We start from the raw sequence: 27,817 nt of genomic DNA on the forward strand, positions 1-27,817 counted from the left end.
AAGCTCGGCGTCGGTTAGTCCTCTCCGAGGGCAGATCTGAAACGTCATTTGAGGAAGAAACTAGCCCCCGTTCTACTGATTCGGTTGATTTATGTGTAGGTGACATAGCAGCACCTAGGAAAGTTACTATCCAGGAGGCTGGAGCCCCTGATTTTACAATGCAACCGTTTCAAGCGCATCACCCAGCGGTGGCTACAGACTTTGAAATAAAGACTGCACTGCTCAATTTGATGCCCAAGTTTCATGGCTTACCTGCTCAAGAGCCTATCAAGCACCTGAGAGATTTTCTACTGTCAGGCGTGATGGTGCAGATGAAACTTCAATTTTGTTTAAAGCTTTCCTGTTTTCTCTTGAGGGAAAGGCAAGAGAGTGGTACTACACTCAACCCGCAGCAACTGTATCCAACTGGGATACACTTAGAAGAGAATTTTTGGAAAAGTTCTCTCCAGCTGAAGTTACTGATAAATTGAGGAAAGACATTTCCATGATTGTTCAGGACAAATCTGAGACTCTCTATGAATACTGGGAGCGCTTCAATAATCTTCTGGAAGCATGCCCCCACCATATAATTGAGAAAATAGTGTTGCTCGGTTACGTCACATAGGGCATGAGGCCCCAAGATAAGACCACATTGGAAAGTGCTAGCAATGGGTCTATGAAAAAGTACAAGACCACTGATGAGGCATGGCAATTGATCAGCGACTTAGCTGAATCTACTCGGAATCACAGGCAGAAACAAGGCCGTTCAAAAGCTGTTGCAGAATTATCCTCTAGTAGAGAGACTGCTGCTCTAACTCAGAGTATCTGTGAAATGAACAACTTGCTGAAGCAGATGCAATTGAATCAACAACAAGTTCAGCAAGCTCAACCTTCTCCACCACAGCAAAGCCAACAGTTAGTCCCACAGAAAGTTTGCGGAGTCTGTGCTGATTATAGCCATTATACTGATGAATGTCCGCCGCTCCAGCAGGAAGACAACACCGTGGCAGCCACTCATAACTTCTATGACCGCCCCAACCAAGGGTACAATCAAGGTGGCAATTACAGCCATGGATGGCAGGACAATTCTAATCAGAATTGGAGAGACAACAACAACATAGGAGGCGGAGACAATCAGGGAAATCAGAGGTGGAATAATAATAACAACAGGCAGCAGAACCAGAACCGGCCCTACAGAGCACCTCACCTGAGGCAATCCCAAGGACCACAGAATAACCAAAGCAGACCTCTTAAATTACTTATCCTTCCTCATCTTCTAATGATGACTTTACTACAATCTATTGATCGGAGACAACAGACCATGGAAAATAATCTTTATGCTACACTAAATGGTCTGAACTCTACCTTGCAAGCTCTTGTCTCACAGATTGGATCAATGAATAACTCCAATAACCAGCCTTTGAGCTCCAGTGGAATTTTCTCTCAACCATTACCCAATCCAAAGGGTGGCATTAATGCCATCACCCTGAGGTCTGGAACCACACTGCAGGAGAGGAATTAGGAGTAGCCAAGCCCACCAGAAAATGCCTCAGCTGAAGAGGTAGTGGAAATAGAAGATGTTGAAGAGGAAGAGGACATATAGGACATAGCTGAAAAAGAAGAAATCCAACCACAGGAGGAAGCACCACAGGGCGTAGATACTGCAGAAGACACCACTCCCATTCCATTTCCACAACTTGCAAGGAAGCCCAGGAAGCAGCTGGAACCTGATCCCAAAATGGTAGAGATATTCAAAAAGGTTGAGGTAACTGTTCCTCTTTTTGATGTTATTCAACAGGTACCTAAATATGCAAAGTTTCTAAAAGATTTATGTATACATAAAGAAAAAATTAATGACTTAGAAACTATTCCTTTAGGAAGTTCCATATCTGCTTTAATGAGAGGTTTACCTGAAAAGTGTAGTGACCCAGGTCCATGTATGGTTAATTGTACTATTGGTGGTGTAGTATTTTCTGACTGCATGTGTGATTTAGGAGCATGTGTGAGTATAATGCCTTTGTCTATATATGATATTTTGAGGCTCCCTCCCTTAAAAAAGGTTGGCAGCTCGTTTTGTGTTAGCAGATAAAAGCATTATTACAGTGGCTGGAGTTGCTGAGGATGTATTAGTAGGCATTAAGGGGCTCACATTTCCCGTTGATTTTTATATCCTGGAGATGCCCCAAAATGACTCAGAGAAGCCATCATCAATCCTACTCGGAAGACCATTCCTGAAGACCTCGAAGTTCAAATTAGATGCTTTTTCAGGAACATACTCTTTTGAAATAGATGGCCGAGTAGTAATCTTCAATCTGAATGGAGTCATGAAGCATCCTCCGGAGGATCATTCTATCCTCTAGTGTGACATCATAGATGAAATCGTAGCTGAGGTTCACCAGGAGGAATTTAAAGAGAAGTACATAGGACAAGGTCCAAGTGTGGGGACATTCTCAGAGCACAATGACAGTGCTTTACCATTGTTACCAGCTCCAGACAACCCAGAGCCTGACCATGATCAGAAGTTAGAATTAAAACCCCTTCCTCCACACCTCAAATATGCTTACCTTGAAGACGAGCAGAAGTTTCCAGTTATCATTGCAATGGAACTCACTTCTCAACAGGAAGAGCAGTTACTTAGTGTGCTGAGGAGGCACAAGAAGGCAATTGGTTGGAGTTTGGCAGACATAGTAGGCATCAACCCCCAAGTCTGTGAGCATAGGATATTTTTAGAAGAGGGAGCAAGACCTGTCCGTCAACCCCAGAGAAGACTGAACCCCACTATCTTAGAGGTTGTCAAGAAGGAAGTGACCAGACTATTGGAGGCAGATATCATCTACCCCATTTCAGACAGTGAATGGGTAAGCCCAGTACAAGTGGTGCCCAAGAAGTCTGGAGTCACTACAGTGAAGAATGAGCATGGAGATCTCATAGCAACCCGAGTTCAGAACGCCTGAGGGTCTGCATTGACTACAGACGCCTTAACCAGGCCACTCGTAAGGATCACTATCCTCTTCCATTCATTGATCAAATGCTGGATCGCCTGTCAGGTAAATCACATTATTGTTTTCTAGATGGTTACATAGGTTATTTCCAGATTCATATAGCTCTTGATGATCAGGAAAAGACCACTTTTACATGTCCTTTTGGGACTTATGCTTACAAGAGAATGCCCTTTGGCTTGTGCAATGCACCAGCTACCTTCTAACGGTGCATGATGAGTCTTTTCTCTGATCTTATTGAGGACTGTATGGAGGTTTTTATGGATGATTTTAGTGTATACGGCAATTCCTTTAGCCTTTGCTTAGATGGATTATCTAGAGGGTTAGATAGATGTGTCAGTACAAACCTTATATTAAATTTTGAAAAATGTCACTTTATGGTAAAACAAGGTATTGTACTAGGACATGTTGTGTCTAATACTGGCATTTCTATAGATCCAGCAAAGGTGGATGTTATTTCTAGTTTACCTTACCCCTCCTCTGTGAGGGAAGTTCGTTCGTTCCATGGCCATGCAGGATTTTACAGGAGATTCATTAAGGACTTCAGTAAGGTAGCACTTCCCTTATCCAGGCTACTGCAGAAGGATATTGAGTTTAAGTTCAGTGAGCATTGCAAACAAGCATTTGATAAGCTGAAGACCACCCTGACTCAAGCTCCAATTGTGAGAGGACCAGACTAGAGCCAGCCATTTGAAATAATGTGCGACGCCTCCAACCATGCAGTAGGAGCAGCACTGGCTCAACGTGAAGGTAAGGATCCCTTTTTTATTGCTTATGCGTCTAAAACTTTAGATGCCGCTCAGTCCAATTACGCTACTATTGAGAAAGAGTTTCATGCTATTGTTTTTGCTCTGGATAAATTCTGAGCCTATTTACTTGGTAGGAAGCTAGTAGTGTACTCAGACTATGCAGGTCTAAAGTATCTATTAGCTAAAAAGGAATCCAAACTAAGGCTCATATGTTGGATATTGCTATTACAAGAATTTGATTTAGAAATTAAGGATAGGAGTGGTAATCAGAATTTAGTGGCGGACCACTTGAGTCGCCTTGAGCACATTACAGATGAACCCACTCCTATAGCTGATAATTTCCCATTTGATAACTTGCAAGCAGTATCTGAGGTAGTCCCTTGGTATGCACCTGTAGCTAATTATCTAGTTAGCTGCACCTTTCCTCCAAACTTTTCTAAGCATCAAAGAGACAAGCTAAAAAGCGAGTCTAAATATTATATATGGGATGACCCATATTTATGGAGATGTGGCGCTGACCAGGTAATTAGACGGTGTGTGCCTCAATCAGAATTCCAGTCCATCTTAGAGGCCTGTCACTCATCTAAGAGTGGAGGACATTTTGGCCCTCAAAGAACAGCTAGAAAAATCTTAGACTGTGGATTCTGGTGGCCTACCCTTTTTAGAGACGCTGCTGAATTTTGTAGATCTTGTTTTCCATGCCAAAAATTTGGTAATATATCCAGGAGGGATGAGATGCCTCAACGAATTATGCTTTTCTATAAAATTTTTGATGTTTGGGGCATTGACTTCATGGGTCCATTTTCAAATTCTAATGGTTATTTTTACATATTGTTAGCTGTCGATTACGTTTCCAAATGGGTGGAAGCAATTCCTACCTGCACTGATGATGCTAACACTGTTGTTTCCTTTGTGAGAAACCACATTATTTGTCGCTTTGGATCACCACGAGCAATCGTGAGCGATCAAGGCACCCATTTTTGTAACAGGAGACTAACAGGATTAATGAAGAAGCATGGGAAAATTCAAAAGGTTGCAACAGCCTACCATCCTCAGACTAATGGGCAAGCCAAGGTGTCAAATAGAGAGATAAAGCGTATCTTGCAGAAGATAGTCAGACCTCATAGAAGAGACTGGAGCACCAGGCTACAAGATGCACTCTGGGCATACAGAACAGCATACAAAACACCCATTGGGATAAGTCCTGTCCGCTTGGTTTATGGCAAAGCTTGTCATCTCCCTGTTGAAGTAGAGCACAAAGCCTTTTGAGCAGTAAAGGAGTGCAACATGGGAATTAAGAAAGCTGGAGCCGAAAGGAAATTGCAACTGCAAGAATTGGAAAGCCTTCGCCTAGAAGCTTGTGAGAACTCAAGACTATACAAGGAGAAAATGAAGGCTGTACATGATCAGCATATCAAGAGAAAAGAGTTCCAACCTGGGGATTTAGTCCTCCTTTACAAATCTCGACTGAGGCTCATGCCAGGAAAGTTGAGATCAAGATGGGAAGGTCCATACAGAGTCAAGAAGGCCGAACCGTACGGAGTTTATCACCTAAGTCATCCTTCAAGCTCTGAACTTATTAAAATTAATGGACATCGTTTAAAGCTGTACCATGGCGAGAAGCTGAAGAAGAACAAGGAGCTCGAGATCTTCCTCTTGGAAGATCCTCACATAGCCAAAGATTAAGCTAGTGGAGCGTTCAACTTACGGACGTTAAAGCAAAGTGCTAGGTGGGAGACAACCCACCATGGTATGATCGTTCTTTTCTTTATTTTTAGTTTTCCTATTCAATAACTCTTCTCTTTATTAGTACATTTCGTGCATCTGCATTTACATACTTAAAAAAAAAAAAATTCACGCGACGCGACCGCCTCATTGACGCGTCCGCGTCGCAGGAGATGGGAGGAAATAATAAAACGAACAGAGAGTCATGCAAGAGCGTGGCTAGAGGCGCGCCAGTGGCACAAATTGCCCCCACGCGACCGCGTCGTCGACGCATCTGCGTCACATGGGGACATTGGCCTCACACGCGACCGCGTGCCCTGGATTTCGACGTGAAAAGGGTGCACGACTGAAAGTTGTGCTAGAGTGGTGCTGGATTGGTGCTGAACGCACAATTCTTCCCACGCAGCTGCGTGACCGACGTGACCGCGTCATATCCCTCTAATGGCCACTCACGCGATCATATGCCCCACGCGATCGTGTCACCCAAAAATTTGGCAAAATAAGATTTTGAACAGAGAGTTGTGCGAGCACGAGGCTGCCCTCGCGCCAGTGGCATAAAACAGGGTCACGCGACCGCGTGACCGACGCGACCGCGTCAATCAGTATAAGCACAAGTCACGCGACCGCGTGCCCCACGCGGCCGCATCGCTTGCGCCGCACAGCTTCCCTGATTTGCCAATTATCTTATCTTTCTTTTCCCCAAATCCTATTTTTTCTTTCCCCCCCCCCTTATTTCTTCCTTCTTCCTTCTTCCTTCTTTCTCACTTTCTACACTCTCTCCCTCTCTCTCACCCCCATTAACAAGGTTTTTCTTTTTCTTCTTCCCTCCTTACTTTTCTATTTTTCTTCTTATTTTTATATGTTATCTTCTTTTTTTTTCTTTTTACTTTCATTCTCCAAATTTTCTTTTTCTTTCTTTTTCCTTTTTACTTGGTGTTGGAAATTTATTTGCGTCATTGTTTCTCATTATATACTTGTGGATTGTTGTAAATTTGTTTGGCAATTATATATTACTTTTTAAAGGGTTGCTTGCATGTTCACTTTAATACTTTCTATACCTTATTCACCATGCATGCTATGTGTTTGTGGAAAAAGCCAATATGGCATTATGCATTTTTCTACGTTATTCTATTCTACTATTAAATGCTTGTTTTTCACAAAACCCCTTTCATATTTTATTCGTTGAAAATAATTGTCAATACAAACGTGATGGTTTGTTACGAGAAATGCTTGATCTATGCTACGCATGCCTTTGCCAGCATGCCAATAAACATCTTGCATCTAATTACCCACAAATGCACTTGCTTTATTCCCTTTGATGAACTTTTCACATGTAGTCATGACCATGTATTCACTTCATTCATCTTTAATGTGCATTGTTTGCCATTCATACCATCATATTCCTTGCTTTACCCTTGACATTTTGACATGATCCCTCTTTTCTTCCTTTCAGGATGGCCACTAAGAAAGGAAAAGAGAAAGCTGCTCCCAAGCCACTAGCAAGAAGAGGAACCAAAAGAGCATTAGTGGCAGAGTCCTCTTCAACTGCGGTTAAACCCTTAACAAAAAGAACTAAGAGGATTATAAAGGTTGATGATAAAGAAAGAGCCTTCCCAGCAAGGGACACTACGCGTTTTCCCAATCGCTACTGTGAGCAGATGTTCCCCATCCTGGCAGAAAAGAGTTACAACAACTAATACCTTCTTCTCCTCCCGAACCATATTACTACCTTTGTTGATCCGCAAATTGCACAAAGACAATGGGGTTTCCTACAGAGACAGCCGAGGCAGGTCAATCTTTCTTGGCTAGTCGAGTTCTACTCCAACTTCCACCTGTCAACCCAGCAGTCCGTCTTTGTCTGTCAGAAGCAAGTCCCCACTATAGAAGAGGCCATTCAAAGAGCTCTAGATCTTTTCCCTACTCCAAAAGGATTGGACGCCTTTCAAGAAGCCGCACTCAAGCGCCAGATGTATCAATTTGACTGGGACGCCGTTCTCTGAGTTATCGCACTACCTGGCAGCCGTTGGATCTACGGATACCATCGTACCCGCCCTAAGGGAATATTGGCTTCAGCACTTACCTTGGAGGCTCGCGTATGGGCACAGATCATGTCCCATTACGTCTTTCCGAGCACTCACGAGTCCTCCTTCACTGCGGACATGGCCATTCTACTATGGTGCATCCTTACAGACCAACCTCTGAACCTACCAAGACACATCCGGCATGCCATAGGACACGTACAAATTGCGGGCAGCTTACCTTTTCCCGCCTTGGTCTCAGATCTTTTCTCAGCAGCCGGAATCTCCTACAAAGCTGGGGACACTAAAGCCATGCTTCCATGGGATGATCAGTATATCCCTAACGGGAAATACATCACACCTCCAGCAGCCACTACTAGCCATCCTACTGAACCGGTTGAAGATATTCCTTCTTCAACACCACAAGCACCTACAACAGACCAACTGCTCCATCAGATACTCGAAAGGTTGGATCGACAAGAACACAAAGCTAAGATGAGAGAGCACCGTAACAAGCGCCGATTCACATACCTCAAGGAGGTGATTATGGGAAAATTTAGGGACTTAGACACCCCGGACTCCACGTCCTTTACCAGCACAGGAAGCCATGATGGCCCAGACTGTGAAGATACTGCTACTAGCCCACCTTTGTTTCTGACAGATGGCACCGAGGACGGTGCAAAGCCTTAAGTGTGGGGAGGTCGGTCAGTACCTGACTTCCGGAGGTAATTTCTCTTCCCTAAACACCAATAAATTAGGATATTTAGTTAGTTTTTTTTTTCTTTTGTAGAATTGGATAAATTTCATAGTAATAGATTAGTTGCATGCATGTTCTACTTGATTGAAAAGACAATAAGTTTCTTCTAAGACTCTATTTTTGGAACAAAATTTCACTAACTTTAATTGAAATTTTTATGTTAAATTTGCTTGAAGTTGTATTTGGAACATGATTTTTAAGCTAAAGAACACATAACTTGTGAGAATTGAGCCTTTATGCATGGTTACATTATTTAACCATAATTATTTTATTCTTGTGTGTTTACTTCTCTATAATTGTAATCTATATTTTGTTTCATCCTATATGACCAATGTTTATTATATTTATATGTTTGCATATGATTGAGGCTATTAATTGTTTAGCTCACTTATCCAAATTAAGCATACCCTTTCAATTACCTTTGTTAGCCACTTTGAGCCTTTAAATCCCATTTGTTCTATATTTTACCACATTACTAACCTTAAGCGGAAGAACAATTATATATCCCAAACTGAATCTTTGGTTAGCTTAAGATAGAATTGTGTGTGCTAATTAAGTATGGGAAATTGTGGGAACAAAAGATAATAAGGGAATGTGTCATGATAATATAATGGAAATTTGGATAGCTACTCATGTGAAACTATAAGAATTAAATATCTATGTGCATTGATAAGCTATGTTTATTTTTATGTTTATGTTGAAAAAAAAACCAAAAATATTCAATAAATAGATAAGGGGACAAAATTACCCCAATGTTAAGTTAAGAATTCAAGGATCAATGCATGTATGATAAAATTAAAATAAAAAGTTGATACATGAGTAGGGAATGTGAAAGGGAAATTCTGGGTAGCTAGGTATGAATTCTAAAGTTATATAGAATATATATATAGGTTATGTTAAAGCTTGGGTTAATTAAAGATTCAGTTTATAAGCTTACTTAGCCACATATGATTCCTTACCCTTACCTTGGCCCCCATTACAACCTTGAAAAGACCTCATGATGTTTGCATTAGTATATTAAATATTGTTGATTGATTAGGAGAAGAACAAAAATTAGAGAGCATGATTAGAGAAGGATAGAGTGATTGCCCTATACACTAGAGAGATTAAAGCGTACATACATCATCAGTGAGGGTTCAATGCTTAAATTTCTGTGTTCCCTGCTTTCATGAGCTACCTTCTTGCATTTTTATCTGTCCTTACTGTATAAGAATTGAATTAGTGGAATTTGATTTGTAATTGTTTTGAAGAGCTTATTTACTATTGATCAAGTGGACAAGGACCATATAGTTGCATTCACATATATAGGTTGCATTGCATTGCATGATTTTTACATGTTCCTACGCATCTATTTTATCTCCTTCAACTAAGCATGAGGACATGCTAATGTTTAAGTGTGGGGAGGTTGATAAACCACTATTTTATGGTTTATAATGTGTTTAATTTTGTGGTTTTATCATGATTTTTACCCACTTATTCATATGATTAGCATGCATTTATATTTCCTTCCTAAAATTATTACATGATTAAAAACTTGCTTCCTAGAGACTTTTAATTATGTATTTTAATTCCCCTTTATTCCATTCGATGCCGTGATCTGTGTGTTAAGTGTTTCAGGCTTTATAGGGCATGAATGAATTGGAGATTGGAAAGGAAGCTTGCAAAAACGGAAGGAACACAAGAAATTGAGAAGACGACCAGCGAGAAGTGACGCAGCCGCATGGCTCGCGCGACCACGCGAAAGAGAGGAAATCGTAGTGACGCGACTGCATGGCTCACGCAACTGCGCGGATTGGAATAGCACAAGTGACGCGGAGGCGTGGACGACGCGCCTGCGTGGAAAAGCAAAACGCCGAATGACGCGTCCGCATGAATGACGCAATCGCGTGACGTGCGTGATCTGCATAATCTGCAGAATCGCTGGGGGCGATTTTGGGCCCTGTTTTGACCCAGTTTTCGGCCCGGAAAAGTAGAGTAGAGCCAGAGGACATGCAGAAACCAACAACAATATTCATTCTACACAGTTTTAGTTTTTAGATCTAGTTTTACTCCTCCTTTAGGTTTTCTCTCTACACATTCATAGTTCTTAGGATTTTTATTTCTATTGCTCTTTGCATTGGGATATTGAGAAGAGTTATTACCTCATCAAGACTTCATCATTCTAGTTCGTTTTCTTTACTTGTCTTTACTCTTCCATGTCCTTTAATTTACTCAATTTCACTATTGGATTATTTTAGAATTTATTAATACAAGAGTTGCTTTTATTTTTAATTGATTCCTTTGAGTTTTATTTATCATGTCTTTCTTTAATTTCCTTTCCTATGTTATGAGTTCTACATTCACAATGAGCGAGTAGTTCCCTAACTTGATGGGGAGTTGATTGAAAGAAACCCTTGAGTTGGGGTGCTTAAAAGAAAAATTGTAATTGGGTTTATTGTTGGAATGTTCTCTAGTCAGTAACACTAATCCTTTTCAATTGAGCGGATTGGAACTTGTGAATAGAAACAACATTCCAACTTGTTTGACTTTCCCTTACCTAGTAAGGGATAACTAAACAGAACAACCTTCAATTATCAATTAATCTTGAGAGTACTGCAATAAGAATAGGGCTTCCAACTAATCTACTCCCAGTCAAGGCTTTTATTTAAATTACTTAATTTCTCCAATTTAATTTCCCGTTTATTCAACTCAAACCCTTTTGAAAACATCTGATTAATAAAATAGCACACCTTTCTACAACTCATTGGGAGACGACATGGGATTTATACTCCCAGTATTTTAATTTTAATTTTTGTGACAACCTTCTAAATTGATAAGCGGAATTCTAGTTGGTTAAGAACTATACTTGCAACGCGTATCTTATAACAATTCTTGACTCGCCAATTTCCGCCACGTTAATACTACTCCTAGTAAAATAAAAGAATTACAAAAGTGAAAAAGGAAAATTACATTTTGGAGGGAAAAGAAAACACTCAATAAGCATGACTTCTGAGCTGGCGTGTGGCTGGTGCTTTACTAGCGTGTCACATGCCCTTCATTTCTAGCTTGGCGTGCCACGCCTAATCCTTCAAGTGGCACGCTCATCTCTCTATCAACCTTGGCGTGCCACGCCTTCGAACTCAAGTGGCACGCCATAGTGGAATTCTTGTGTTAGCGTGCCACGCCTTTTGCCTTTTTCCACTTTTCTTTGCCTCTAGAAACTTGAACTGGCGTGCCACGCCCTTGCTCTATGCTTGGCTAGGCTTCTCTGGAAAGTTGCACTAGCGTGGCACGCCCAGGGTCTGGCGTGCCACGTCCCTTTTGTGAGTGAGTGGTTCCTCTGTTTGGCGTGCCATGCCACGAACTCAAGTGGCACGCCCCAATGCTTCTGTGCTCTCTGAATGACACCGGCGTGCCACACCTGGTTGCTCAAGTGGCACGCCTAAGTGAAGAATGGTGAGTGACGTGCCACGCCTTCGATACCAAGTGGCACGCCCCATGTAATTGGCCTCCTTCATCCTCTCTGGAAACTTATACCAGCGTGCCACGCCTAAAGTAGTTGGCGTGCCACGCCTCAGCCTTCAAGTGGCACGCCATAGTGACATGCTTGGGTTGGCGTGCCACGCCTTCGATACCAAGTGGCACGCCCAATCCTTGCTTTTGTTATCTCTATGCATTGGCGTGCCACGCCAGGTTGCTCAAGTGGCACGCCTAAGTGAGGTTGAGAGGTTGGCATGCCGCGCCTTTGACTTCAAGTGGCACGCCCAGTCTTCAATTGCTTTTATCCCCTTCTCTGGATTATTGTACCAGCGTTCCACGCCATGCTGTTCAAGTGGCACGCTCATGGATTTGTGAACTCTTCAAGCATGGCGTGCCACGCCTGGGTTCTCAAGTTGCACACCCAAGTGACTTCTTGGAGCTGGCATGCCACGCCTTCGATACCAAGTGGCACGCCATAGTGGAGGTTCTTCTTGGAATGGTGAGTTGGCGTGCCATGCCCCTTTTGCTCAAGTGGCACGTCCATAGTAGTTGATGGGTCAGGTGTGCTACGCCCAACCTAGCGTGCCACGCCCCTTTTGTGTCCTACATTTTGCTCTCTGGAATTTTGTACTAGCGTGCCACGCCTAGTCCCTGGCGTACCACGCCCATATGCATGCTTGGACTTCTTCTCTGGACTTTATTACTGGCGTGCCACGCCTAGCTCCTGACGTGCCACGCCAGTGCATTTTTGTGGCGTTTGCTCCAAGTGGCACGCCAGTTTCACACCCCATCTTCTTGTGTTGTCTTCTACCCATTTTCGATGCCTTTTTCACCTGAAATTCAGCACAACTCATCTCAAAGTAGTGTACCATAATATTCATCAAATAATACATGAATTGTACTGATTAAATGAGATTTATGTTCTTTTATGGTCTTCTTTATGCAAGAAAGAAGGGTAGATGATGCAAGTCATCACAACACCAAACTTAAGCTTTGCTTGTCCCAAGCAAATCAATGTGAGTGAACCTTTATAACTTGAGGCCTTGGCTTTGAATGATTGCACTACAACTAAGAGTAAAACTAAGTGTTCAACACATGTATGAATGTTTTAATGTCATGAAAAGCTCTTGGATCCTAGAGGGTTCTTTCAGGTATAGGCTTTAGGGGTCTTTTCTATTGGTTGTCACCTTGAAGTAGTAAGGGTTGTTTTGCTTTCTTGACCATGACTTTAAGTGTTTTGTCTCAAGACAACCCTTTAATTAAGCTTTTAATTAGCACTCCCAAACCAGTTGGTTTTAGGGTACTAAGTGTTGAGACACCCCTAAGAATTTACTTGCCCAGGTCTCTTCTTGACACATCTTCACCACAAGCATCTACTAAGATCTTTAATTCTTTTTGAGCTTTTTAATGTTTCTTTTTCTATCCCAGTAGTTGATGCTCAGAGCCTTGGGCCTTTATTGCTTACTACCTCTTGGTTCTATGGATATTCAAGGAACACCCCTTAGCCTTCCCTGGTTATACCTTCTAGGACTAGTTGCTCTCCATGACTCATTTTCTTTTTTTTTTTAGTTCATCCAAGGTTCAACACTTAGTTTCTTATTTCTTAGTTTGTTTGATAATCCCTCTTGGCCTTGGTCTCTCTTGATGTTTTAGCACAACTCACAGTAACTCTTATGGAGACAAGCTCTACTTTTATTTATGTTGAAATGAAGACTTGAAATACATGGCATTTTCTTTCTTGAAAAAAAAACTCATAAAGACTTCAAACAGGAATTAAATTAAGCATAAGACATAAACTATCCTAGCATAGTTATTTATTCAAAGAGTAAATAAAGCAAAAACTTAAACAAGATTTTAGAAATTAAAAAGTGTCAACCATGGGACTCAACAACCTTGAGCAGCTTCTTCTTTAGTTCATTGGCCCCTTCCCTTTGTCCTTCTTTTTGGAAGGGGAGGAGCCACCTTCATCTGGCTTGGAGGAACCTTCTTGTGCTTTGGCATCCTTGGGCTTCCAAAATCCTACCCTTCTCATATAATTCCTTTCATTTTCCTTATGTTTGGCTAGGATTTCCTCTTGTCTTGCACTTAGCTCTTCCATTCCTTGCATGAAGGTTGGGTATTCTGGGTTTAGAGCGGCCACGGCATTATATAAGTGATTCAGCTTCGCTTGTGTGTTGATGTCATACTGCCTCCTGGATATGGTTCTGGCATCATAGAGATGTCTGAATTCGGCCAAGTTCCTCTGTTGCCATTTGCCTTGCTCTACTATTTTGTCCAGTGCACTTCGCACCTCTCCCTAGTCAAATTGTTCTTGCTGCTCCTTCCTCATATGCTCCCAATTCCCTCGGAGTTGTTGAATGTTTTGGTTGACTTGACTCCATTGTTGTTGTTGAGTTTTTTTCAGTTGATTGACATATTTTCTCAAGTGGTGTAGATCTCCCTTCATTTGGTGTACATCTCCTTGCAATTGTTCCCAGTTGAATTCCTCTGGAAATTGCTGATATTGGTAGTGTGGTGGTGGTGGTTGAAGTGCCAGAAAGTGAGGTTGCTCTTTTGCCTCTTCCTCTTCTTGTTGTTGTTGTGGTCCATGAGCTTGAGCTCTTCGTTCTCTGGCCCTGTTGAGTGGGTGAATAGCCACCACTTTGGCCATCTTTTTGGCAGTTATGAACTTGTCTTGCTTCACAAGCACCTCATCAATGATTTTTTCAACTCCAGCCTCATCACATAGCCTATGTATAATGATGGGGAATGCCAACCTTGTGTTTTCACTGTTGCTTTTCAGCACTTTGTTGATGTTGTTGGCAATCATCTTCCCCACGTTGATGTTTTCTCCTCTCATGATACTGTAGATGAGCACAGCTCTCTCCTTGGTCACCTCTGAAGTGTTGGATGTGGGGATTAGGGACCTCCTCACAAATTCTAGCCACCCTCTAAATTGGGGGCTCAAATCTCTTCTCCTCAATTGGTTGGGTATCCCATCCTTATCATTTATCCAACGTACATTCATCACACAAATTTCATTCAGGATCTCCTCAAACCCAGGGTTTTGCTGCTTCATTCTCTCTTCATAGCTCCGAGTGGAGCTTGTCCTCTTCACCATTAGCATTTTTCTATGCTAAAGGAGCTGTAGTCAATGGACTTCCCCTTACATAGCTAATGTAGCCATAGTATTGTCCTGGTTGAGGCACTGCATTGGCATAGAATTCCCTCACCAAGCTCTCTACCACTTTCCTTGGTAGGTTGCATAGAAGTGACCAACCCCTATTGTTGATCTCAATATTGATTTCAATATGCTCATTCCTCCCTAGTTGAAACCCAACTTCTGGAATGATTTCCCTCTCACTCACCCAACCATAGAATTGATTTTGGTTGAATGTGGAGAGGAGCTTGTATTAAAAGAGCTTGAGGATCCAGAGGTTGGTTCTTTGGTTTTTCTTTTCTTTGAGGCTGAGCTTTTTGATGGTGCCATTAGGTTGAGAGAGTGTGTTTGAGGTTGTAAAAAATGGGGGTTGCAAGAAAGAGCAAGCAAAACAAGGTTTTGCTCCAACACCAAACTTAGGACTTGATTGTCCCAATCAAGAAAAAGAAGAAAGAAAGTAAGGGAAGAGACGGTAAAAGATGGAAAAAGAAAGGAAGGTGAGGGGTGTATGTTCTTCGTGTGTGATTGGGGGTTGTTGAAGTGGGATAGGAGATGGGAAAGTGAGGCTTTTATAATGGGTGAATGGTGTGGTTCGAAGGGTGGGAAATAAAAAAGGGTTAAATGTTTTCCCACTTGGGGAGTGGCGCCTAGCGTGGGAAGAGGCACCAACTCTTTTCTCACAGTGTCTTTTGCATGTGTTGAGTTCCAAAGTGCAAGTACACTTCGACTTCCTTGCTTTGTGAGTTGTTTACCACGTGAACTGGACCCATTAGTAATGACTAAAGAACCCCTTCACATTCCTTCTCATCAAGAGTGAATTGGATTGCAACTGATGAGTGTCCCTTGGGACACCAAACTTAATTCTTTAGCATCATAATAAATTGGTTTCATCATTGTGTATTTAATGTGTTCATAAGAGTGGAATAACATCAATCTTTTTATTTTTTATTGATTCCAATTCTTCTGAACTCATTAAACCACGTTCATGTTCTTACCCAAAGCATTAAGTGCTTTCAAATAGGGTGACTTGGCTGCTAGGTGATTCTTGGTGGTGGCCACACCAAACTTAATCTTTGGGCTTACTCTTCAAAATCAAAATATTAATTGTTTGTAAGCCTAGATTAAGTGGGTGAAAGGCCACACCAAACTTAGCAATTTAGCTAGTTCTCAGCCCATTCACTCATCATGATTTATGCCTTCATCATGTTGCAATTCCAAAATAGGAAGAAATAAACAATGTAAAGAAAATCTAGCTACCAAAGCTAAAATCAAACTTTCTAGTCTACAATTGTAAACTAATCCTAATTTGATACTGTAACATCAAAGTGAGACTGAAAATTAAACTATCTAAAGCAATAAATTTTAAACTACTTCTAAGAAAAGTAATTAAATCAAAAAGGATAAAGTGGTGGGGTGCCTCCCAACTAGCGCTTCTTTATTGTCATTAGCTTGACATTCCTTCATCTTCAGCTGAGCTTGTGGCTCACTCTTTGCCCCTCTAAGGAGCCTCCCAAATAGTGTTTGAGTTTATGGCCATTGACAGTAAAAGTTCTCTGAGTCTTGTCCTCCATGAGCTCTATATGTCCATAGGGAAACACCTTGAGTATGGTGAAAGGCCCTGACCATCGAGACTTCAGTTTTTCAGGGAAGAACTTGAGTCTTGAGTTGTAGAGTAACACCTTCTGTCCTTCAGTGAACTCCCTTCTTGCTATCTTTTGGTCATGCCATCTTTTTGTGTTCTCTTTGTAGATTTTTGCATTCTCATATGCTTGATTTTTAAACTCTTCCTGCTCATTGAGTTGCATTAATCTCTTTTCTCCAGCAGCTTGCTCATCATAGTTTAACATTTTTAGAGCCCAAAATGCTCTATGCTCAAGTTCAACTGGTAAGTGACAAGCCTTGCCATATACCAGTTGGTATGGAGACATCCCAATGGGCTTTTCTGTAGGCCCATAGTGCATCATCCAGCTTCTTAGACCAATCCTTTCTTGAGCTTTCAATAGTTTTTTCAAGGATTCTTTTTATCTCTCTGTTGGAAATTTCAGCTTGCCCATTGGTCTGTGGGTGGTATAGAGTTGCCACTTTGTGCTTTACTCCATATCTGAGAAGGAGTGTCTCGAGTTGTTTGTTGCAGAAGTGTGTCCCTCCATCACTAATGAGAGCTCTGGGAACTCAAAATCTACTGAAGATGTTCCTTCTCAAGAAGCTTATCACAACCTTGTCGTCATTTGTTGCAGTGGCTATGGCTTCTACCCACCTTGAACATAATCAACAGCCACTGACGGGATATTTTTGTGGAAAAACGAATTTCTCCAAAACACCCAAAACTAACCGGCAAGTGCACCGGGTCGCATCAAGTAATAATAACTCACGGGAGTAAGGTCGATCCCACAGGGATTGAAGGATTGAGCAATTTTAGTTTAGTGGTTGATTTAGTCAAGCGAATCAAAATTTGGTTGAGAGATTTGTGATTAACAAAATTTAAATTGCATAGAAAGTAAAGGGAATGGGTAAATTGCATGAAAGTAAAGAGGACTGAAATTTAAATTGCTGAATCTTAAAGAACAAGAAATTAAATGGCAGAAACTTAGAACGCAAGAAATGTAAATTGCAGAATCTTAAAGTGCAAGAAATGTAAATGGTTTGAATTGTAAAGGGAATTGGGGATTGGATTTGCAGAAATTAAACAAGGAAAAGTAAAATTGAAACAAACAGAGAAATAGAAGAAGACTTGGATTGAACCGGATCTAAAAACCGAATTGTAAATGAGCATGAAAAGCGTTAAACAGAGAAAGTAAAATGAGAATTCAGATGTCAGGACTCAAGAGACTAGATAACCAAGTCTAGATCTCAATGGCTTCCTAGATCCAACAAGAGTAATTGCAAAGGAAATGTAAATTGCAGAATCTTAAAGTGCAAGAAATGTAAATTGCAGAATCTTAAAGTGCAAGAAATGTAAATTGCAGAATCTTAAAGTGCAAGAAATGTAAATTGCAGAATCTTAAAGTGCAAGAAATGTAAATTGCAGAATCTTAAAGTGCAAGAAATGTAAATTGCAGAATCTTAAAGTGCAAGAAATGTAAATGGTTTGAATTGTAAAGGGAATTGGGGATTGGATTTGCAGAAATTAAACAAGAAAGAGCAAGCAAAACAAGGTTTTGCTCCAACACCAAACTTAGCTTCTTGCAGTTTGAGTAAAAGTTTGAGTAAAAGATTGAGGCAAACTTTTACTCCAACTTTTCACATCAGCCACCCTCTTTTGCTGATACCAACGTCGGGGCAAAAGTTAGGGGTCAAACTTTTGCTCCAACGTTGGCCTCCCCTTGCACACTCATGGCGCCAACGTTAGCCAAAAAGTTAGAGGCTAACGTTGGCGCAAACTTTTGCTCTCCAGGGTGTATTGTTCATGCGCCAACGTTAGCCAAAAAGTTTGAGGCTAACGTTGGCGCAAACTTTTGCTCTCCAGGGTGTTGATTTGTGATGCCAAAAGTTTGCCAAAAAGTTTGAGGCTAACTTTTGCTCCAGCTTTTCGCCCAAAAGTTTGCACAAAAGTTTGAGGCTAACTTTTGCTCCAGCTTTTTGCTCCCTGGTTCATTTTCACTTATTCCAAAAGTTTGAGCTAAAGTTTGAGGCAAACTTTTGCTCAAACTTTTTATCCTCTCTTCCTCCTAGCCATTCCTTCTTGCTTCAACCTTTCTCCAAGCTTTCTTCACCTATCATTAATCAACCAAACACATCAAAGCTATGCTCAAAACCATGAGATATTCATTCTTTCATAATATGTGACAATTATAGCATAAAACCTCATGAAATAGCATGAATTCATACATGGTTGATTAAATCAAAGGAAGCATGAAAATCTACCCAATTGGCTTGCTTATGGCTCAAGAAAGTGCATAATTCCATTGAAAACAAAAGAAAAAGGCTAGTGAAACTAGGCTAAGATGACTTGTCATCACAACACCAAACTTAAAGCTTGCTTGTCCCCAAGCAAGGAATGAATTATGCTCAATGGTTCTTTCTTTTAAGATGGATTGAAGAACAACTTGTAAAGTCCTGTGAGTGAAGTGACCAAGTAACAGTGGGGTGAACTCTAAATCATATGCTCATGCAAGGGCTTCAGTGCTCACTAGTCCTCACATATTGGGAGTCTTAGGTCTTAGGATTTTCATCCAAATGGTATCATGGAGATCTCTTTATATGTAGTCACCTTGAAGCAGCTTATAGTTTTTTTTGCTTTGGCCTTGACTCTAAGTGTCATGTCTCAAAGCGGCTCTTTAAATAAGCTTTCAATCAATACTCCTAAACTAGTTGGTTTTAAGGTATTAGGTGTTGAAGCACCCCTTAGGATTTACTTGCTCAAGCCTCTTTCTTTGAACACAACTCAACCACAAGCATTTACTAGGCTAACAACTCTTTGAGTTTTGTTTCTTCTTTCTTTTTCTGCCTAGTAATTGATGCTCAGAGCCTTGGGCCATGTTCTTTTTGTTTTTGTATTTTCTTTTCTTTCTTTTGTTTTGTTTGCTGCTTCTTGGATCAATAAATTTTTGAGAATCTCCACAATACTTCTTTGAACTTCATGTCCTGCCTATGAGCTCCCATGCAAGTTTTCACAAGCATGCAACCTCAATACATAATCATACAACTAGAACCACCACTTATCCTAATCTTTTGCTTGCCTCAAAATTGTTTAATTCCTCAATCCTTCTTTTCAAAGAACTTTCATGTGATGCATTTTTTAACATTGAGTGCAAACAAGTTTTGAAGAGAATAATGTTGTGAATGATCAAGCATCTTGCTTATTGAATTATAGAGAACTATACTATGCAGACAGGCAGGGGTATTATATCACTTTCAATCATAGCAGTGTTTGATGTAAAACAATTACTTAACAATACAACCTTTTGGAGTTCGCTTGCTTTCCTTCTTCTCATCATCATTAGTGCTGGCCTTCCCGTTCATCTTTCATCTCTTTGGTTGATGATGCTTAATCTTCCCAAAATTTTGTATGGTACTCTGCAGTGATATTGAAAGTTGCTTGTTCCCCAAGCACTTGAAAGAAGAAATGGTTAGCTTGCATGATTTATTTGTGGGCTTTTGAACATACTTTTGGTGTGGGAACACCAAACTTAGTACCTTGCCAATGGTTCTTGTGCATCAGATTAACCATGTGTAAAACTCTTTTTCTTTTTCAAAAGTTACAAAACTGAAAACAAAAGAATAGCAAAATAGTTAACTAGTTTATCTAGCTGCTTGTAGCTAGCATTATGCAGAAGGTGAGAATATGTTTTAAATGAGATTTTGGTGGAACACCAAACTTAGAATCCTTCATTCTCCCTTATATTGTTTTGGTGTGCAACACCAAACTTAGCTTCTTGCAATATAGATAAAACTGATTAACCTTTTTATTAAAATAGCTATGAAAAGAAAACTACCTCAGGTTGGGTTGCCTCCCAACAAGCGCTCTTTTATTGTCACTAGCTTGACATCCTTCATTCTGTGCTCATGGAAGTTGAGGCTTCTGTTGCCTTAGGTTTCCTCCTCTTGCTATAGGCTTCCTTCCCTCTGTTTCTCTTTCCATAGCCTTCTTACTTTCCTCCATGACTCCCTTCTCTTTCAACCCAGCATCCTTTTCATGGCTCTTTGGGTTCAGAATCCCTTTCTTCTCACCCATTTCAGCAAGGTTTTGAACCAGTTGTTCCATCTGCCTTTCAAGTCTTCTGAGTGAGGCCTCTTGGTTCTTGCTTATCATCTCTTGATGTTTCTTTATTTCTTCCTGCTCTATTGCCATCATTTCTTGATTTTTCATGAACCTCTCGCTATGGATAGTTGCTTCGAACTATGGGTTACATTATCATCCAAGGTGGGGATATTACTCTCATGATTGCTAGAATTTGTTGAGTTCCCCTCCATGATCTGCACAGTCACAAACAATTCAAGTGATGATTGAATATTTTCAAGCTCAGAATGTGATTCAGAAGGTTAGCTGGCACAAACAGTTGAACAGTTGATGGACTTGGGAGATTAGTGGCAGAAATTGCTTCTCTTGTGTAAGCAAGAGCATTGCATAGAGCCAGAAATTTCCAGGAAAACTTCACTTTGTTGCTAAAGTGAAGTTTCAGTCTTCTCAGGCAAAAATTCAAACAGTTAGTGGGTTAATTGAAAGTTAAAGGACAGAAAAGAAAAAGTGCTTGATCTAGATCTCCACTTCACTTAATCATTGTCAATCTAATCAATCCCCGGCAACGGCGCCAGAAACTTGATGGGATATTTTTGTGGAAAAACGAATTTCTCCAAAACACCCAAAACTAACCGGCAAGTGCACCGGGTCGCATCAAGTAATAATAACTCACGGGAGTGAGGTCGATCCCACAGGGATTGAAGGATTGAGCAATTTTAGTTTAGTGGTTGATTTAGTCAAGCGAATCAAAATTTGGTTGAGAGATTTGTGATTAACAAAATTTAAATTGCATAGAAAGTAAAGGGAATGGGTAAATTGCATGAAAGTAAAGAGGACTGAAATTTAAAGTGTTGAATCTTAAAGAACAAGAAATTAAATGACAGAAACTTAGAACGCATGAAATGTAAATTGCAGAATCTTAAAGTGCAAGAAATGTAAATGGCTTGAATTGTAAATGGAATTGGGGATTGGATTTGCAGAAATTAAACAAGGAAAAGTAAAATTGAAACAAACAGAGAAATAGAAGAAGACTTGGATTGAACCGGATCTAAAAACCGAATTGTAAATGAGCATGAAAAGCGTTAAACAGAGAAAGTAAAATGAGAATTCAGATGTCAGGACTCAAGAGACTAGATAACCAAGTCTAGTTCTCAACGCCTTCCTAGATCCAACAAGAGTAATTGCAAAGGAAATGTAAATTGCAGAGAAAGTAGATGAGAGAGCAAGTAACAAAAACTGGAATTCAATTAAGCAGTGAATTAAACAAGATCCCAAGGTGAGATTAAAACAGAAGTTCTTCAATTCTCCAGCCAAGATCCGACGCAAGAAAATTAAAAAATGCTGGGCAAGAACAAGGAAGAAGAGAGATCAATTCTCCTCTCCAATTCTCTTGAATTAAAACAACAATGCTAGAATGTAAAAGTGAGCTCTCCACAAAACTCCCCAATCAAACCCGAAAAGAAAGCTCTATGAAAACTAAAAAGGGAAGCTCCCAAAAAACTTAAATCCTATGCTATTTATACACTTTCTTCAAATGGTCTTCAAGCCTTCAATTGGGCCTTTGCTCTTGATGGAATTGGGTTGATAGAGGCCTTGGTTGGTTGCTCTTGGAGTTTGGAGAAGAACCGAATTGAACCGGGTTTGGAATCATGAAAGCTTGAGTAAAAGTTTGAGTAAAAGTTTGAGGCAAACTTTTACTCCAACTTTTCACATCAGTCACCCACTTTTTCTGATACCAACGTTGGGGCAAAAGTTAGGGGTCAAACATTTGCTCCAACATTGGCCTCCCCTTGCACACTCATGGTGCCAACGTTAGCCAAAAAGTTAGAGGCTAACGTTGGCACAGACTTTTGCTCTCCAGGGTGTGTTGTTCATGCGCCAACGTTAGCCAAAAAGTTTGAGGCTAACGTTGGCGCAAACTTTTGCTCTCCAGGGTGTTGATTTGTGATGCCAAAAGTTTGCCAAAAAGTTTGAGGCTAACTTTTGCTCCAGCTTTTCGCCCAAAAGTTTGCACAAAAGTTTGAGGCTAACTTTTGCTCCAGCTTTTCGCCCAAAAGTTTGCCCAAAAGTTTGAGGCAAACTTTTGGTCAAGTTTTTTACTCCCTGGTTCTTTTTCAATTAATCCAAAAGTTTGAGCTAAAGTTTGAGGCAAACTTTTGCTCAAACTTTTGCTCAAACTTTTTGTCCTCTCTTCCTCCTAGCCATTCCTTCTTGCTTTAACCTTTCTCCAAGCTTTCTTCACCTATCATTAATCAACCAAACACATCAAAGCTATGCTCAAAATCATGAGATATTCATTCTTTCATAATATGTGACAATTATAGCATAAAACCTCATGAAATAGCATGAATTCATACATGGTTGATTAAATCAAAGGAAACATGAAAATCTACCCAATTGGCTTGCTTATGGCTCAAGAAAGTGCATAATTCCATTGAAAACAAAAGAAAAAGGCTAGTGAAACTAGGCTAAGATGACTTGTCATCAGCCACCAATATGTAGCTATTTGAGTAGGAGGTTGGGAATGGTCCCATGAAATCAATCCCCCATACATCAAATAGCTCCAGCTCTAGTATAAATTGCTATGGCATCTCATTTTTCTTGGTTAAATTACCAGCTCTTTGGCATTCATCACACCTTGACACCATTTTCTTGGCATACTTAAACATTGTTGGCCAGTAAAATCCGGATTGAAGCACTTTTGCTACTGTTTTTTCTCCACTGAAGTGACCTCCATATGCGGATCCATGGCACTGCCATAACACTTCCTGCCCTTCTTCATGGGATATACACCTTCTTAGGATTCCATCAGCACACTTTTTGAACAAATAGGGGTCATCCCAGATGTAGTGTTTGGCATTCGTGATTAGCTTCCTCCTCATGTGCTTATTGATGTTAGTTGGTAGCTCCCCAATAGCTTTGAAGTTAGCTATGTCTGCAAACCAAGGGGCTACTCGAATCATCATCAATTGTTCATCAGGAAAGCTTTCATTTACTGCTACTTGCTACATTTTTTCTCCTTGTGGGATCCTTAAGAGGTTGTCAGCTACCTTGTTCTCTGCTGTACTCCTATCTTTAATCTTAATATTAAATTCTTGGAGCAGCAAGATCCATCTTATTAGTCTGGGCTTAGATTCTTATTTGGTAAGCAACTATTTGAGTGCTGCATGATCAGTGAACACAATTACTTTTGAGCCAATGAGATATGATCTAAACTTATCAAAAGCAAAAACTATGGCTAAAAGTTCTTTCTCCGTGGTGGTATAGTTCCTTTGATTCTCATTAAGGACCTTGCTAGCATAATAAATAACATGTACTAGCTTGTCTTTCCTCTGTCCTAGAACAGCACCAACAGCAAAATCAGATGCATCACACATTAGTTCAAAGGGAAGATCCCAGCTTGGTGGTGCTATAATAGGTGTAGAGGAGAGTTTCTTCTTAAGTTCATCAAAGACTACCATACACTCTCTATCAAAAACAAAGGGAGTATTTGAGTCAAGTAGGTTGTTAAGGGGTTTTGCAATCTTTGAGAAATCTTTGATAAACCTCCTATAGAACCCAGCGTGTCCCAAAAAACTTCTGATTGCTTTGACATTGCATGGTGGAGGTAATTTTTCAATTACTTCTACTTTTTCCTTGTCCACTTCTATACCATCTTTTGAAATCTTGTGATCAAGAACCACCCCTCCAGTCACCATAAAATGGCACTTCTCCCAGTTTAAAACCAGGTTGGTTTCTTGACACCTTTTTAGCACAAGAGCAAGATGGTATAGGCAATCAGAATATGAGTTCCCAAATACAGAAAAATCATCCATGAATACTTCTATGAACTTCTCAATCATGTTAGAAAAAATGGAGAGCATGCACCTTTGGAATGTTGCAGGTGCATTGCACAATCCAAAGGGCATTCTCCTATAAGCAAAGACACCATATGGACAAGTAAATGAAGGTTTTTCCTGATCCTTGGGGTCTACAACAATTTGATTCTAGCCCGAATACCCATCCAGAAAGCAATAATACTCATGTCCTACCAATCTTTCAAGCATCTGGTCCATGAAGGGTAGGGGGAAGTGATCTTTCCGGGTGGCTTCATCAAGTTTCCGGTAGTTAATGCACATGCGCCATCCGGTTACTGTCCTTGTGGTTATCAATTCATTCTTCTCATTTGTCACAACAGTGATCCCTCCCTTCTTAGGGACTACTTGCACTTGGCTTACCCAAGGGCTGTCTGAGATGGGGTAAATCACCCCTGCCTGCCACAATTTCAACACTTCTTTCTGAACCACTTCATTCATAGTTGGGTTCAGCCTCTTTTGTTGTTGTTTTGAAGGTTTGGCATTCTCCTCAAGTAAGATTTTATGCATACACATTGAAGGACTGATCCCTTTGAAATCTGCAAGTGTCCAGCCTATGGTATCCTTGTGCTGTCTCAGCACTTGGATAAGCTCCTCTTCTTGTTCCTTGCTCAGACTTGAATTTATGATCACTGGGTGAATGTTGTTAGCACCCAGGTATGCATATTTCAAGCTGGGTGATAAGGTTTTCAGCTCTAGTTTTGGTGACTCTGCATCTTTGTTGTCTGTGGTGGTTGGCATGATTGAGTTTCTAATGGTTGCTTGTGGTGATTCTCCATCTGATGCTTGTTCCAGCTCAATGGTTCCTCCACATTGTTCTTCTTCCAAGACTTCTTGAACTATCTGTTCCATGGTGTCTACCAGCATGCATTCTCCTATGGATTCTTTGGGGTAACTCATTGCTTTAAAGACGTTGAAGACCATTTTCTCTTCATGAAATCTCAAGACTGGTTCCCCTTTCTGCACATCAATGATGGCTCCAGCAGTAGCTAGAAATGGTCTTCCTAGGATAATTGACGTGTTGGCCTCTTCTTCCATGTCCAGCACAACGAAATCAGCAGGGAAAATAAATTCTCCTACTTTCACTAGCAAGTCCTCCACCACTCCATGTGGAAACTTAAATGTTCTGTCAGCCAATTGGAGTGCCATTCTTGTTGGCTTGGCTTCCTCAATCTTCATCCTTCTCATCATGGTTAGGGACATAAGATTTATGCTAGCTCTCAAATCACACAAAGCTTTCTCAATAGTGATGTCTCCTATGATGCAGGGGATTTGAAAACTCCCTGGGTCTTTCAGCTTTTGAGGCAGTTTCTGCTGTATGATGGCACTGCATTCTTCAGTCAATACTATGGTTTCTTTTGCCTTCCAGTTTCTCTTTTCGGTTATAAGCTCCTTCAAAATTTTGGCATAGAGTGCCATTTGTTCTAATGCCTCAGCAAATGGTATGTTGATTTGGAGCCTCTTGAAGATCTCTAGGAACTTAGAAAACTGGCCATACTTTCCATCTTTTCCCAGTCTTTGTGGGTATGGTGCCTTTAGCACGTAAGTCTTCAAGACTGGTTTTGGTGGAGATAGAGCAGGGATCTCCCCTTCATCCTTGTTCCCATGCTTTGTTGCAGCTTCTTCATGATTGTCTTTGCTTGGGGTTCCTTCTTCTACAACCTCCCCACTTCTTAAAGTAATAGCTTTGCATTTCCCTCTTGGGTTAGCCATGGTATCGCTGGGAAATGTGTGTGTGGGAAGTCGGATTTTCTTGGATAAAATCCCCACTTGTGCTTCCAACTTTAAGATTGATGCGCCTTAATTTTTCAGATTTGACCTGTATTCCTCTTGATTAGCATCTATCCTTCTTTCAGTTGTGCTTGTCTGTCCATGAGGGTGGAGACTGCCCCTGTAATCTGGGATGACAGTTGTGCTATTGCAGCCTCCATCCTCTCAAAGTTTCTCTTGATTTCACATGGTTGCATAGTTGAGGATAGTGCATCTTGATTGAGGTTGTTGTGTATGGGTTGGTTACTATGGTATGATGTATTTTGTGAGTTATGGTAGGGTCTATGGTTCCCTGTTTGATGGTTGGGGTTATGGTTGGGATGTTGATTTGATGAATAAGGCTTGTTGTGGTCCTGGTTGTGGTTTTGTTGATTTCCCCACCCAAAGTTTGGGTGGTTCTTCCAACCTGGGTTGTATGTCTTAGAGTGTGGGTCATATGGTGGTCTGGATGAATTGTTCACATAATTGGCTTGTTCTCAGTCACCTTCAGATTCTGGTGCATTCCCTTCTTGTTAAGGAGTTTGGTCTTGAATAACTGAGGCTTGGTTGGCCTCCATCCTCTTGGTTAAGGCTGCTATTTGTGCTGCAATTGCCTTGTTCTGAGCTAACAAAGCATCTACAGAGTTGAGTTCTAGCACTCCCTTCTTCTGAGTTCTTTTTGAAGCATAGAAATACTCATTTTCAGCTACAGTCTCAATGACATCTATGGCCTCTTCAATGGTTTTCTTTTTGTTGAGTGAGCCTCCTGAAGAATGATTCACTGCCTTCTTTGCTTCATAGGATAGTCCCTCATAAAAGATATATAGTTATACCCACTCATTAAACATTTCCAGTGGGCATCTTCTTGTCAGATCTTTGAATCTCTCCCAGGCCTCATAGAGTGTTTTTCCATCTTGTTGTCTGAAAGTTTGCACCTCAGCTCTCAGCCTGTTGATTCTTTGTGGAGGGTAAAATCTTGCAAGGAATCTGTTCACGACCTCCTCCCATGTAGTTAGGCTATCCTTGGGGAATGATTCCAACCACTTTGCTGCCATATCTCTGAGTGAGAAAGGGAACAAGAGTAGTTTGTAGATGTCAGGGTGTATCCCGTTGGACTTTACAGTATCACATATCCTAAAAAATGTGCTGAGATATTGATTAGGGTCTTCTTGGGCACTTCCTCCATATGAGCAATTATTCTGAACAAGTGTGATGAGCTGAGGCTTCAGCTCAAAATTATTAGCATGAATTGTTGGCTTTAGGATGCTGCTACCACAATTTTCTGGGTTTGGGTTGATGTAGGAGCCTAAGACTCTCCTTTCTTGCCCATCATGATTGACTGGGCCTTCTCTGGCATGGTTGTAAGCTTCTTCTTCATGGTGGTTCTCCATATTATCCTCCATGTCTGTTTCAAAATACTCTTCCTCTTTCTCAGGACCAATGACTCCCTTCCCTCTTGCTTCCCTCCTTAATCTAAGGAAGGTCCTCTCAGGTTCAGAAACAAAGGAAGTTAAAGCCCCGCTTCTTCTACCTGTCATACAACCAACAAGGCAAAAAGCAAGAAAGAAAATAAATGGAGAAATTACTCTTGTTAGAGTGGTTGTTAGTGTGAGTGGTGCAATTAATCGAACAGTTAGAAGAGTGGAAATATGGATGATGAATAAGAATAATCAAAGAAGAAAGAAATAGAACTCAAAATAAAATAAAAA

The sequence above is a fragment of the Arachis ipaensis genome, chromosome B01 (genome assembly GCF_000816755.2).
Source record: "Arachis ipaensis cultivar K30076 chromosome B01, Araip1.1, whole genome shotgun sequence".
In the NCBI taxonomy this organism is placed as follows: Eukaryota; Viridiplantae; Streptophyta; class Magnoliopsida; order Fabales; family Fabaceae; genus Arachis; species Arachis ipaensis.